This window comes from Lithobates pipiens, unplaced genomic scaffold, assembly GCF_037356315.1.
Source record: "Lithobates pipiens isolate NorthernLeopardFrog02 unplaced genomic scaffold, aLitPip1_a1.2 Scaffold_23, whole genome shotgun sequence".
NCBI lineage: Eukaryota > Metazoa > Chordata > Amphibia > Anura > Ranidae > Lithobates > Lithobates pipiens.
The window spans coordinates 134242043-134254958 of NW_027507785.1; the positions used below are offsets into that span (position 1 = coordinate 134242043).

Genomic DNA, 12916 nt, shown 5'->3' on the forward strand with positions numbered 1-12916 from the left:
TTGTGATCAATATAGGTATTTATTGTTACAATATGTATCACTTGATTGCTAACTGTGTAATCTTACAATGTTTTGATATATACTCTGCCTACAGCAGATTATTTTTAGCACAACACAGTGCATCATGTATTGTGATATATATTTATGCTTGTTTTCTTTTTTCGTTTTTTTTCCTTTTTTTCATAATAGATAGTAACCTTCTGAAGAAGACCCCTGGGAGGGTCGAAACGCGTAAAGGGCTTTTACTATTTATACGCATATATCTCTTATTGTATTGATACTATGCTTCAAGCATCACAATTATATGTATATGTGTATTTCTGTTTTTACATGTAATACCATACATTTTTACCTATCTAGTGGAGCTCAGTCTTTGACCACTGCGTCACTTATTTCATCCTCTTTTTTATTAATAAACATTTACAATATTAGTCTACCTTCTACATGTCAATGTTATTTATATTATACAGGTTAAACTTTGCTGGTAAAAAGCCCCACTCTGGGGACACCATTTTCTTTTTAGTTTATAACATTATTAAGAATATCACAGGTGGGAAGAGTACTTTGCTCCCACAGGCCAGGAAGACTAAGGAGCCACGCTGCAGGCAAGGGCCCTAATTTTCCGCTCAAAAGAGGCTTTTTCTTCCGTCCGGGACTTCGACTAAATGCTCCCAGTCTGACAGGATGACCTGTGATGGACAAAAGCATCCCTGGAACTGCAAGCCTAACAAGCCTGTGAGCAAAAGTGCTACCGCATGAAGGTTTGCCCCACCCGTCGCACGGGTGGGGGGTCGCCTTCAGGGGTTTGCGGCCTGATGGGCCTCTTCGCTGTCTGACCAATGGGTCTGCAAACTGATTTCCTCTGGCTACAAGATAGCGTTCCTCTCATGGCCACCAGATTCTTCCCCTCCAGTATACCCTTACTCCCGGCTAGCCGGGAGGCCCTAATGGGGGCGGTAAGGGACCTGCTAAGCCACGGGGTGATAGTGCCTGTTACAGAGTCGGAAAGGTTCCAGGGGTTCTACTCCAATCTGTTTGTAGTCCCCAAAAAGTAATGGGTACGTCCAATCTTGGACCTAAAAGCCCTCAATTGCTTTGTAATGGTACAGAGGTTCAGAATGGAATAAGTTTGCCCTTCTCCTTCAAGTTCGCTCAGTAGTCACTGCACTCCATCAAGGGGACTCCCTGGCGTCTATGGACATCCAGGATGCGTACCTGCACATACCCATATGCCTCCGGCATCAGAGGTTTCTGCAATTCGCAGTTGGGAAAGCCCACTACCAGTTTGTGGCTCTCCCCTTTGGCTTGGCATCAGCACCCCGAGTCCTTACCAAGGTATTGGCTCCAATTTTGGCATTGTTATGACAACGCGTAGGTTATCTAGACAATCTCCTCCTGAGAGCATCTGCCGGCTCAGAGTCGATCACCATGCAAATCCTGCAGGAATTTGGGTGGCTGTTGAACCTAAAAAAGTCGGTGCTCATTCCGACTCAGCGCTTGAAATACCTAGGCTTACTGCTGGACTCCATGGAAGCGAGAGTTTTTCTCCCTTCAGACAAACTGCGGACTCTCAGAGTCGTGGTAAAACTATTGATGAACCACAGGTGGTCGTTGCTGCGCTTCTGCATGCAAGTCCTGGGGCTCATGGTGGCCCCCTTTGAGGCGGTACCGTACGCCCATTTTCATACCAGAGTCTTGCAGAAGGAGATATTGACAAAATGGGACAAATCTCTGTTATCCCTGGATTGTCAAATCCGAGTGAGCTAGTCAGTCACGGACTCCCTGCTCTGGTGGCTGAGGTCCCCGGCACTTTGGTCCAGGATGTCGTTCCTACCTCTACATTGGACAGTGATCACAACGGATGCCAGCCTGACCGGCTGGGGTGGAGTACTGGGAGTATAGTCAGCCCAGGGTCGGTGGACCCAGGAAGAATCCCACCTGCTGATCAACGTGCTGGAACTTCGGGCTATCAGGCGGTGACTCTCCACATGGTCACAGAGGCTGCAGGGGCATCCGGTCAGGATCCAGTCGGGCAACGCCACGGCGGTGGTGTATGTCAACCATCAAGGAGGAACAAGGAGCTTGACTGCAGCACTGGAGGTTGCTCACATCCTGCTGTGGGCAGAGCGGCGCATGCCAGCTCTGTCAGCCGTGTACATTTCGGACGTAGAAAACTAGCAAGCGGACTACCTAAGTCGTCAGATGCTGGACCAGGGGGAATGGTCGCTACATCCGGATGTATTTCAGCTCCTTTGCTTAAGGTGGGGCATGCCAGATGTGGATCTCCTGGCTTCTCGACTCAATCGTAAGGTACAGAGGTTCGTGGCCAGGTCAAAGGATCCCTGGGCGGATGCGGCAGAGGCGTTGGTGGCTCCATGGGGGCATTATCGACTGATTTATGCTTTTCCCCCATTCAAACTTCTACAACGTCTGCTTCACAGAGTGGAGGCAGAGGGGATTCCGGTAATTCTGATTGCCCCAGATTGGCCTCGGCGTCCGTTGTACGCCAACATAGTACGAATGGTGGCAGATGTTCCTTGGCGACTGCCGATACGGGAGGACCTTCTGTCGCAAGGTCCAATACTTCATCCTGCTTTACCGTCACTGGCTTTATTGGCATGGCTGTTGAAAGCCAGGTGCTAAGGGACCGAGGTCTGTCGGATTCTGTAATATCCACTAGGTTGAGGACACGGAAGTAATCTTCTCGGAAGAGTTATCACTGTATGTGGAAGGCCTATATGTCCATGTGTGAGGAGATGGGGTGGCGTCCACGTACATATTCAGTTTCCAGGATCCTGCTGTTTTTGCAGCGAGGAGTGGATCAGAAACGTGCATTAAGCACCATTAAGGGGCAGATATCAGCTTGGCTGTCATTTTTCAGCATCCCTTGGTGACTCATTCATTGGTGAGTACATTTTTTCAGGAGGGTCGACATGTGGCCCCTCCGGTTCGACCACCACTACCTCTGTGGGATTTGAATCTGGGGCACTCGGTGCTTCAGAAACCGCTGTTTGAAAACATTAGGGAGATTCCCTTATTGACACTCTCTCAGAAAGTAGTCTTTCTAGTGGCCATTACATCTGCCAGGAGGGTTTCTGAGTTGACGGCCTTGTCTTGCAAGTCTCCCTACTTGATCCTCCACAAGGGTAAGGCGGTGCTGCGTCCGTAAGCCTTTGTTTCTTCCAAAGGTTGTTTCGGCCTTTCATCTAAATTGAGGACAGTGTGCTTCCGTCCTTATGTCCTTGGCCATCACACCCCAAAGAGGACTCGCTGTTTGTATCGGTAGCTGGTCCAAAGAAGGGACTGGCGGTCTCATTGACCACCATCTCTCGGTGAATCAGACAGATTGTAGTTCAGGCTTATGCCATAAGGGGACAGGCGCCCCCCTTTCCTGTCACAGCACATTCTACCAGGGCAATTGGTGCCTCTTGGGCTTTCCGAAATCAAGCGTCCGATTGCCAGGTGTGTAAGGCGGTGACCTGGTTATCCGTTCACACTTTCACTAAATTTGACAAGGTTGATGTAAAAACATCTTCAGATGCTTGCTTCAGCCGCAAGGTTTTGCAGGCGGCTGTTTAAGGTTGCAACTCCTCCATTGAGAAGGTATGGTTGTTATTTGTGGAGGTATTGTTGTTTGCTGTTCCCACTCCTCGTTCCTTTGACACTGCTTGGGGTCAAAGGTCAAGAAGAGCTCCTGTGTCTGTCAATGAACAATAGAGAAAATAGGATTTTTGTACTCACCGTAAAATCCTTTTCTCTGAAGTTCATTGACAGACACAGAACTCACACCTCCTATTTATGTTTTGTACTGCTTTTGACAAACTGAGCTGCTGGATGCAGTGTGAGGGGTTATAGCCAGTAGGACCGCCCACGGGCGGTACTGTGCAAGTGTTGCTGTTTAACACTTAATGCTTAGTCCTCTCCTAAAGGGGCGATATAACCCTAAGGTCAAGAAGGGCTGCTGTGTCCGTCAATGAACTTCAGAGAAAAGGATTTTACGTACATTTATTAATGCAAAAAAAAGTTTTAAAAATGGCAGTTTTTTCAGGAGCAGTGATTTTAATGATGCTTAAAGTGAAAAAATAAAAGTGAAATATTCCTTTAAATATCATGCCTGGGGGTTGTCTATAGTATGCCTGTAAAAAGGCACGTGTTTCCCGTGTTTAGAACTGTCCCTGCACAAAATGAAATTTCTAAAGGAATAAAAGTCATTTAAAACTGCGTGCGTCTTTAATGTAATGTCTAGTCCCGGCAATATGGATGAAAATCATTGAGAAAAAAGACATGGGTACACCCAGCCCATTACCAGCCCCTTTGGGTCTTGTATGGATATTAAGGGGAACCCCACCCCCAAGTTAAAAAAGGAAAGGCACCGGGCCCCCAGGCCCTATATACTCTAAACAACAGTATACAGGCGGTCCAAACAAGACAGGGACTGTAGGTTTGTTGTTAAGTAGAATCTGCTTGTAATTTTGAACTGGTACATTTTTAAAGTGTAGCTCCAGCCAAAAAATACATTTTTAAGCTTTTTGGAAAAGATAGGGAAGGGTTATCACCCCTATAACCTTTGTTTTGCTGTCTGTGCACCTGTTCAGAAGATTTCACCTCAATTTCTGTTTCAATGACAACTGGATTTCGAAAATTTGGGTTTTTTAGTGAAACAAGGAACTCTTACAGGAGAGAATTTCCCTTCCTAGGGTTAGATTTCCCCTCACTTCTTGTTGTCTCCTTCTGTTTGAAAGTAGGAGTTGTTTGTAAGTTGGATGTTTGAAAGTAGGGGCCTGTCGTATATACTCTGAAGAAATTTGGGCCTTAGGTGTTGGTGTTGCTACAACACTGTAAGCCCTCACAGTTACTCTTGGTGGGTGCAGGAACGGGCCCTGCTGTGAAATATTAGATCAAGAATTGTAATTACATGCCCCCTGTTGAACAGGGGCAGAAAAATTGGGCCTTAGACACTGGTGCTGGTGCCACAACGTTGCACCTTTCTTGTGTTGTGATCATGCAATAAACTACCAGTTTGGACACCACTTTGTGCTGATCCTTGGTGTGCTGGCAAATATCTACGTCATTAAACTCCCTTCAACTAAAGTGTTTTATCCCTATTGTGGGGTCACCAGTATGGTATTTGTAAATTGAAATAATATCCCCTCTCAAACGTCTCTTCTCCAGAAAAATGTCAGTGCTCGCAACCTTTCTTTATAACTAATATCCTCCAGACCCTTTATTAGCTTTGTTGCCCTTCTTTGTACTCGCTCCATTTCCAGTACATTATTCCTGAAAACTGGTGCCCAGAACTGGACAGCATACTCCAGCTTAGGCCGGACCAAAGTCTTGTAGAGTGGGAGAATTATTGCTTTATCCCTGTAGTTAAACCCATTTTTAATGCATGCCAATATTCTGCAAAAAATACGCATGGTCCCTGTACTAATGACACTAGCTGGGAAGGGGTTAAACATCAGCGCGATCAAAATGTTAACTGTGTGCCTAACATGTGTTTTACTAAACTGTGTGAGGTGCTTCTACTAGAGGAGGACATGGATCTTAGTACCTGCTTTGCAGAGACACAGGATTCATGCCTTTCCTCCTGTCAGAACGACGATCTGCCTTGTTTACAGAGGGAGCGAGCCTCCGGCAGCACGCATGTGTGCCCCTTACCCAGAAGTTTTGAATCACATATATATATATATATATATATATATATATATATATATATATATATATATACACATACATACATACACACACATGATCTGTCATACAGGTCTACCTTCCTTGTAGCAGTAAAACTGCTATAGGGTGGACCTGAACTGGTTAAAACACACGCACCAGGAAGATTCACCTGCAGTGAATGTTTAGTGAATGCTAGATTCACTTCAAGCTAAATGTTCTGTAAGCTTATGTTTTGTATTCCAAAGCAGTGTGTGGTTCATCTTCTGTTGAAGTTGCATCCCCTTGTGGATGGGGCTACTCTCCCTGCACATGGGGGTACCTTTCGTGTGGAGCATGCCCAGGCTAACCATGTTTAATTAATGTGAGAATCAAACATTATGGCGGTCCTTCAACTTAGAGATGATCTAAACACCATGTGCAGTAATGATTACACATAGTTCCACTGTAAAGTACCATCTCAGGTCACTACACATACATTCCTTCTCTATATTCTAATTATATTTGCTGTGCCCGTACTCTCTCCACCGTTCGACAGAACCTCTGTCCCCTCACTCCCAGTGACAGAATGGGGTCCCACCATGCATCTAACTTGGACTCCATGAGTGCCCTTGTAAACTCCTACACTCCCGCACCATGCGGTTCAGGCTATGGGCCTATGTAAAGTGGGTTTGGTCCCAGTTGCTTTTGAGTGAACCAACCACTGGGGAGATTATTATTTTTATACAGGATTTATATAGCGCAAACAGTTTACGCAGTGCTTTACAATATAAAAAGAGACAATACAGTTACAATACAATAAAATACAAGAGGTTTAAGGGGGCCCTCTCAAAAGAGCTTACAATCTAATAGGATGGGGCAGGTGGTACAAAAGGTTGTAACTGTGGGGAATGATGGAAGTGGTAGGAGATTAGTTGGAGACATGGTAGGCAGGGACGGGCTGGGCCAGGGGGCAGGGATGCATTTGCCCTCCGGGCTGCTCTGATTTGCTGTATAATTTGGCTGGTGTCCAGCTCACAACTGCGCATGTGCAGTGTCTGAGCTGGCCGAGTGCAGCAGCTCCATCCAGCAATGTGTTCTGTCACTGGGCTGAAACTCTGTGTTACAGAGCGCAGCCCAGTCCAGCCCCTCCCTCCTCCATATGAATAGCCAGGGTGCTGTCTGTGAAGAGGATGTGTGGGCATGACTAGTGTAGTCTGAATGTTCCCCTTATACTATTCCTTACCTATTAGAAACGAGACCACACCATAGGTTGGAGTAAACTGGCCACAACAGCCTTTATTAAACATAACTCAAAATTCACTCCAATAACTTGTAAATATGAAAATATATAAATATATAAATATATATAAATATATAAATATAAATAACTTTATTAACATTAAACCACATTTTAATTAACATTAACTGCCCATTCTGGTGATCTCTGACGGTGACCACACTTAAGCCAATACCAAATCACTGCGGTACACCTGACCAACTTCCCAAAGGCCTCCACCTGTGACCGGTCGGAGACAACTTCCGCCAGTGAACATAACCGTATTCCCTCCAACGTTCAGGAATACCCAGAGGGGCCGATCGTTAGATGAGCCCCCCACACCCTCAGATCCCTTCTGAGTACCTGTCTACCGTCAGAAACCACCAGAAAACACACCGCCAACACGAAAACCTTTCAGCTGCCGTGACAACCGATGAAACCTGCAAAAGAAGAAAAAGACCAGCAACAAAACACCACAAAACAAACACATAACAATAGGGCGGGAGGGTGGGAAAAACTGCCTCCTCTGTGTCACACTGGGCTCCGAATGATTCCTTAAAGCCACACCTCTCCCTTTTATGTGACCCCTCCCCTACACTGAACTTGTTTCCTGCAAACCTTTTCCTGAACTCCACCCATAAAGCTTAACCCTCTGTGTCCCTCATCCACACTGTCATGTCCAGCACTCCTTATATCATTTCATTCTTAATCCGTGCTTCTCTTGACTAGTGTAGTCTGAATGTTCCCCTTATACTATTCCTTACCTATTAGAAACGAGACCACACCATAGGTTGGAGTAAACTGGCCACAACAGCCTTTATTAAACATAACTCAAAATTCACTCCAATAACTTGTAAATATGAAAATATATAAATATATAAATATATATAAATATATAAATATAAATAACTTTATTAACATTAAACCACATTTTAATTAACATTAACTGCCCATTCTGGTGATCTCTGACGGTGACCACACTTAAGCCAATACCAAATCACTGCGGTACACCTGACCAACTTCCCAAAGGCCTCCACCTGTGACCGGTCGGAGACAACTTCCGCCAGTGAACATAACCGTATTCCCTCCAACGTTCAGGAATACCCAGAGGGGCCGATCGTTAGATGAGCCCCCCACACCCTCAGATCCCTTCTGAGTACCTGTCTACCGTCAGAAACCACCAGAAAACACACCGCCACAGCCCGAAAGGGTGACCCCCTCAACCTTGAGGGCCACCCCACACCCGAAGAGCTTTCTGTATCCCCTCCTGTAAGCCAAAGGACCAGAGGTCAATCCCCACATCCGATAGATGAACGCCATCCCGCCTAAGATAAAGCCCTACATTCACCTCCAATTCCCTGTGTCTTACCACAATGCCCCCGTTCTGCACTACAAACCGCCCAACAACCTTATTAACCCTAATCCTAGTTTTCTCAAGGCTGGCTAAAGACCTGGCCCCCCGCCACACCGTTCTGGCCACAATGTCCAACCACAACAAAATGGTGCCCGGGAAAAGGACTCGCATGCGCAACACATCAGCCTTGATATCCGCCAAAATGTCCTTCACTTTCCGAACTCCCAGGTCATTGCCCCCCGCATGAACAACCAGCACATCCGGGGGCCTATCCCTCAAAGCGAAGCGCTCCACCTCCCTCATGACACGCTCCCACCTCATGCCCGGGAAACCCAACCACATCACCCTAGCTACCTCCCTGGGGATACCCAATTGCCTGCCTGCTGGTAGAGAATCACCTCTCCTGGCCCCCCAGCAGACGTACGAATGCCCCAGGATCCAAACGAGGCGTTGAGAACCTCCATCTGGAATGAAAACAAGAGAAATAACACAACAACCAAAGGAATGTTACAAGCACAGTCCTCCCCCCCAAAAAAATCCCACAGCAAACAACACCCCCAGCCGCACCTTCCTTACCCAAGTAGCAACTGCGGCCGGACATAGGACCGGAACCTCCGGGACTCCCATCTACCAATCCGGCGAACCACCGCCTCCTCCAGCCCACATCGAGCCGCTTCCGTGGCCGCCCCAATCCGAAAAGAGTGGGACGCGTAGTCCCGCTCATCCAAACCCACCGCCCTCAGGCATTGCCGAAAGACCGACACAAACTGAAAACGGGATAGAAAAGAGCCCTCCTCGTGCACCAAAAAGGGGCCCGCCCCCGCAGGCTGTACCGCCCGGAAAGCCCGTACCGCCGCCACCGGGCACACTACCGAGCCCGGCAGGGCGAGCAGCGTAATCGCCACTCCCTTGCCCCGTTGATCAGTCTTAGACCTACACAACCGTATACTCACCCGATCCGCAACCACCTGCACATCCTGATCCAACAGACCCCCAGCCACCCGTTTTGAGCGACACACCAACTCCCCAATCCTAAAAGCCCCATAAAACGCCAACGAAAACGCTGCCGTAAACAGAACGGTCTCGTAAGCAGACGAGCAAACGTCCACCAGCCGAGAACAAATTGCCACCAAATTGTCAAATGACACCGGCCGGCGCGCATCCCTACCCTTCCAATCCCTCCTGTACCCCTTCAACGTTTGCCTCACCCAAAAATCCTTCGTCCCGTCCGGCTCCCCCCACAGTTTGAACAAAAAGGCCAACCCCGCCAGCTTCCGCTCAATAGACGCGGGAGACAGGCCCGTCTCAATGTTCCGGGCAACCCAGTACAATACCACCCAGCGCCGGTAGGAGCCCCGACCAGCCACTCCAACCTCCCGCAGGAACGCCCACCATTCCGCCCACACTCTAGAATAAGCGGACCATGTAGCCTCACTCAACGACCTTTTTAACCAACCTGCGGCGATTCCAAGGGAAGTTCCCACATCCACCCGGGGCAGGGCGCCCCCGACTCCTCCGCTCCCGGCGCCAGCTGCCGGAACTTGTCCCACTGAAAACGAGAGAGCGAGTCAGCCAAAGAATTCTCCACCCCAGGTATGTGCACAGCATAAACGTAAACATTGAGCCGCAAACAGCGAAAGACCAGCTGTCGCAGCAGCCGGATGACCGGGGGGGAGGAAGCAGTCATCCGATTGAGGACCTGGACCACCCCCATGTTATCGCAATTGATGCGCAACTTCAAATTACGAAACTCCGCCCCCCACAGCTCCAATGCCACCACTATCGGGAACAATTCTAGCAAAACCAAATTGCCCAACAACCCCGCAACCTCCCATGAGCGTGGCCAAGGTTCCGCACTCCACCGACCCCGGAAAAATGCCCCATAACCCGTTGAGCCAGCCGCGTCAGTAACCAACTCCACATCGAAGTTGCTCACTGGCCCCGACATCCACATAGCCCGCCCATTATACGACTCCAAAAATTCATGCCAAGCCCGCAGGTCCTCCCGGTGTTCCCTTCGCAAACGCACAAAGTGGGTAGGGGCGGTTACCCCGGCAGTGGCCTCCGACAGCCGTCGGCAGAACACACGGCCCATAGGGATGATCCGGCAAGCGAAATTCAGCTTGCCCAACAGGGACTGCAGGGCCCGAAGCTGAACCTTCGGCCGGCCCTGCATGCCTGCCAACTCCGCCTGCAGATCCCGTAATTTATTCTCTGGCAAGCGACACTCCATTGCCATAGAATCAATCACGATTCCCAAAAAACTCAATTCCGTCACCGGGCCTTCCGTCTTATCCCCCGCCAACGGCACCCCGAACCTGCCCGCAATGTGCTGCAACGTGGACAGAAGAATCGCACACACATTGGAGGCAGGCGGGCCCACGCACAGAAAGTCATCCAAATAGTGGATGACCGACTCCAGGCCCGAAACATCTCTCACCACCCATTCCAAAAATGAACTAAAAGCTTCAAAATAAGCGCATGAAATGGAACAACCCATGGGCAGGCACAAGTCCACATAAAACTTGCCCCGCCAATGGCATCCCAACAGCCGGAAGCTGTCCGGGTGGACCGGCAGAAGGCGAAACGCCGATTCCACATCCGCCTTGGCCATGAGAGCCCCACGACCATACCGCCTGACCCACCGTACCGCCGCGTCAAAAGACGTGTAGGAAACCGTACACGCCTCCGGGTCAATGAAATCATTGACCGACCCCCCTTTCGGAAAAGACAGGTGATGAATCAAGCGAAACTTCCCCGGCTCCTTCTTAGGAACTACACCCAACGGGGAGACCACCAGGTCCCCCCACGGCTGCACTTCGAAAGGACCACCCATCCGGCCCAGCGCCACCTCTTTACCCAATTTGTCATCCACAACCCCCGGGTGATCTAAAGCCGATCGCAAATTCCTGGCCACCGGCGGCACCCCTCCCAAAGAACAGGGAATCCTAAAACCGTCCCGAAAACCCAGAATTAACCCCCGCGCCGCCGCACCATCCGGATACCTATTTAGGAAAGGAAGCATCCTTCCCAAGTTCACCGGCGTCATCCCTTTTGTGACCGGCGGCACCGGCACGCTGACCTTTTTTGAAACAGCGGGACAGGGGGTGGGTGCCGCCGCACCCGGAGCACTCATGCTTGAAACGGCACGCGCCTCCGAATTTACAAGCCCCTTCATTAAAGGGCCAGCACACCCCCCACTTCTTTCCGGCCGGCAGTCCCGAGGAAGACGCACTCCCGGCCCCCCCCTGAAGAAACGGAGTGGGCGCCCGCGGAGCAGACATAAGCCTCATCCAGAGGCTTATGTCCTTGTGATCCCACCGCAGGTCAGCCCGCACTGCCTTACGCTGACGAAACTGCTCATCATAGCGCAGCCAAGCCAGCCCTCCATACACTCGGTGAGCCTCCCCAATCGCGTCCAGGTAACAAAATAACGCCGAGCAATGCTCGGGGTTCTTTTCCCCTATCACGCTAGCCAAGATAGCGAACGCCTGAAGCCAATTTGCAAATGTGCGCGGGATCAGCCGATACCTACGCTTCTCCTCGTCGTCCTTCTTGGAACTGTCCGGCTTAACCCTGTCCAGATTAAATTTCTCGAGGGGGAGCAAAGAGAAAATCTCCACATACTCACCCTTGCCGATCTTGTCCCGCACCTCCTGCTTCAAATGCGCCCCCAATGGGCCTTCGAAACAAACATAGACTTCGCACCGGGCAGCATCCGCGATCCTAACCAGGTCAGACCGCGCCCCCGGGTCCGCGGGCACCGGGGGGACCCCCGAGCCCACAGCCCCCGTATCCATGCTCCCCGACACCGCAGCAGGCGGTGCATCCCGCGCAGGAATGACCTCCGCCCCCCCGGCCCCCCCCACAGTACCCATCCAGGGGGCCACCTGAGGCGACCCGGAGCCCCCAGCAAACTTACCAACCAGGGCCTGCAGCCCCCCCAACAGCTCCTGCAACTGACCTGACGGCCCCCCCGGGGCCGCAGGCCCCGCCCCCTGCGCTGAACCTGCCGCAACCCCCCCCAAGACGTCCCGGGATCCCGTGGGTACCGCACCCCCCTGCGCCACCCCCATCAGATCCCGCAAGGCATTCGCCAGCAATGTAGACTCCCGCAACTTACCCGGGCCCCCAGGGGCCTCGGCGACCGGTACCGGTCCGGGTGCAGAAAAGGACCCCTCCTCCTCCTGGGACAGCTCGCTCTCCGAACCGACCTCTCCAGCGCGCACCGGGGACGCGGCCATCCCCCTGTGCTCCGCGCGGTCCATCCGGTCCCTGCGATCCGGGACTGCAGGCAATGTCCTCCTCCCCCCGCCGCCCCCGGCATGCCGGCGTCTAAAACCAGCCCTGCCAGGCACCTTGGCAGCCTTCTGCGACCCTCCCTCCCCCCCCTCCAGCATGTGACCCCCCCGGAGCGCCCCCCTCCCCCCCACCGCGCGGATGCTGGCCCCAGACCCAGCATGCCGCAGATCCCCCGCCACGTGCACCCCCCCTAGGCCTGCCGACCCAGAGCCATCCACACTCCCCCCCACCTCCACCGGGCCCCGTGCGGTCCCGGCGCCATTTCCATGCGGCCGCGAAGCCCCACCCCCCTCCGGTCGGCGGCGCAACGACCGCCCGGACCGGGGGGAGCC

General features: G+C 51.2%; 1 long non-coding RNA gene across 1 annotated transcript; it reads right to left on the minus strand.

Annotated features, from left to right (window-relative positions):
• Window positions 1–6880: 6880 nt before the first annotated feature.
• LOC143927919 (uncharacterized) lies at window positions 6881–12665 on the minus strand. The gene is made up of 3 exons (XR_013262346.1): window positions 12406–12665; window positions 9739–9831; window positions 6881–8746 (listed from the first exon to the last, which is right to left on the minus strand). It is a non-coding gene; the product is annotated as an uncharacterized LOC143927919 (long non-coding RNA).
• Window positions 12666–12916: the final 251 nt, after the last annotated feature.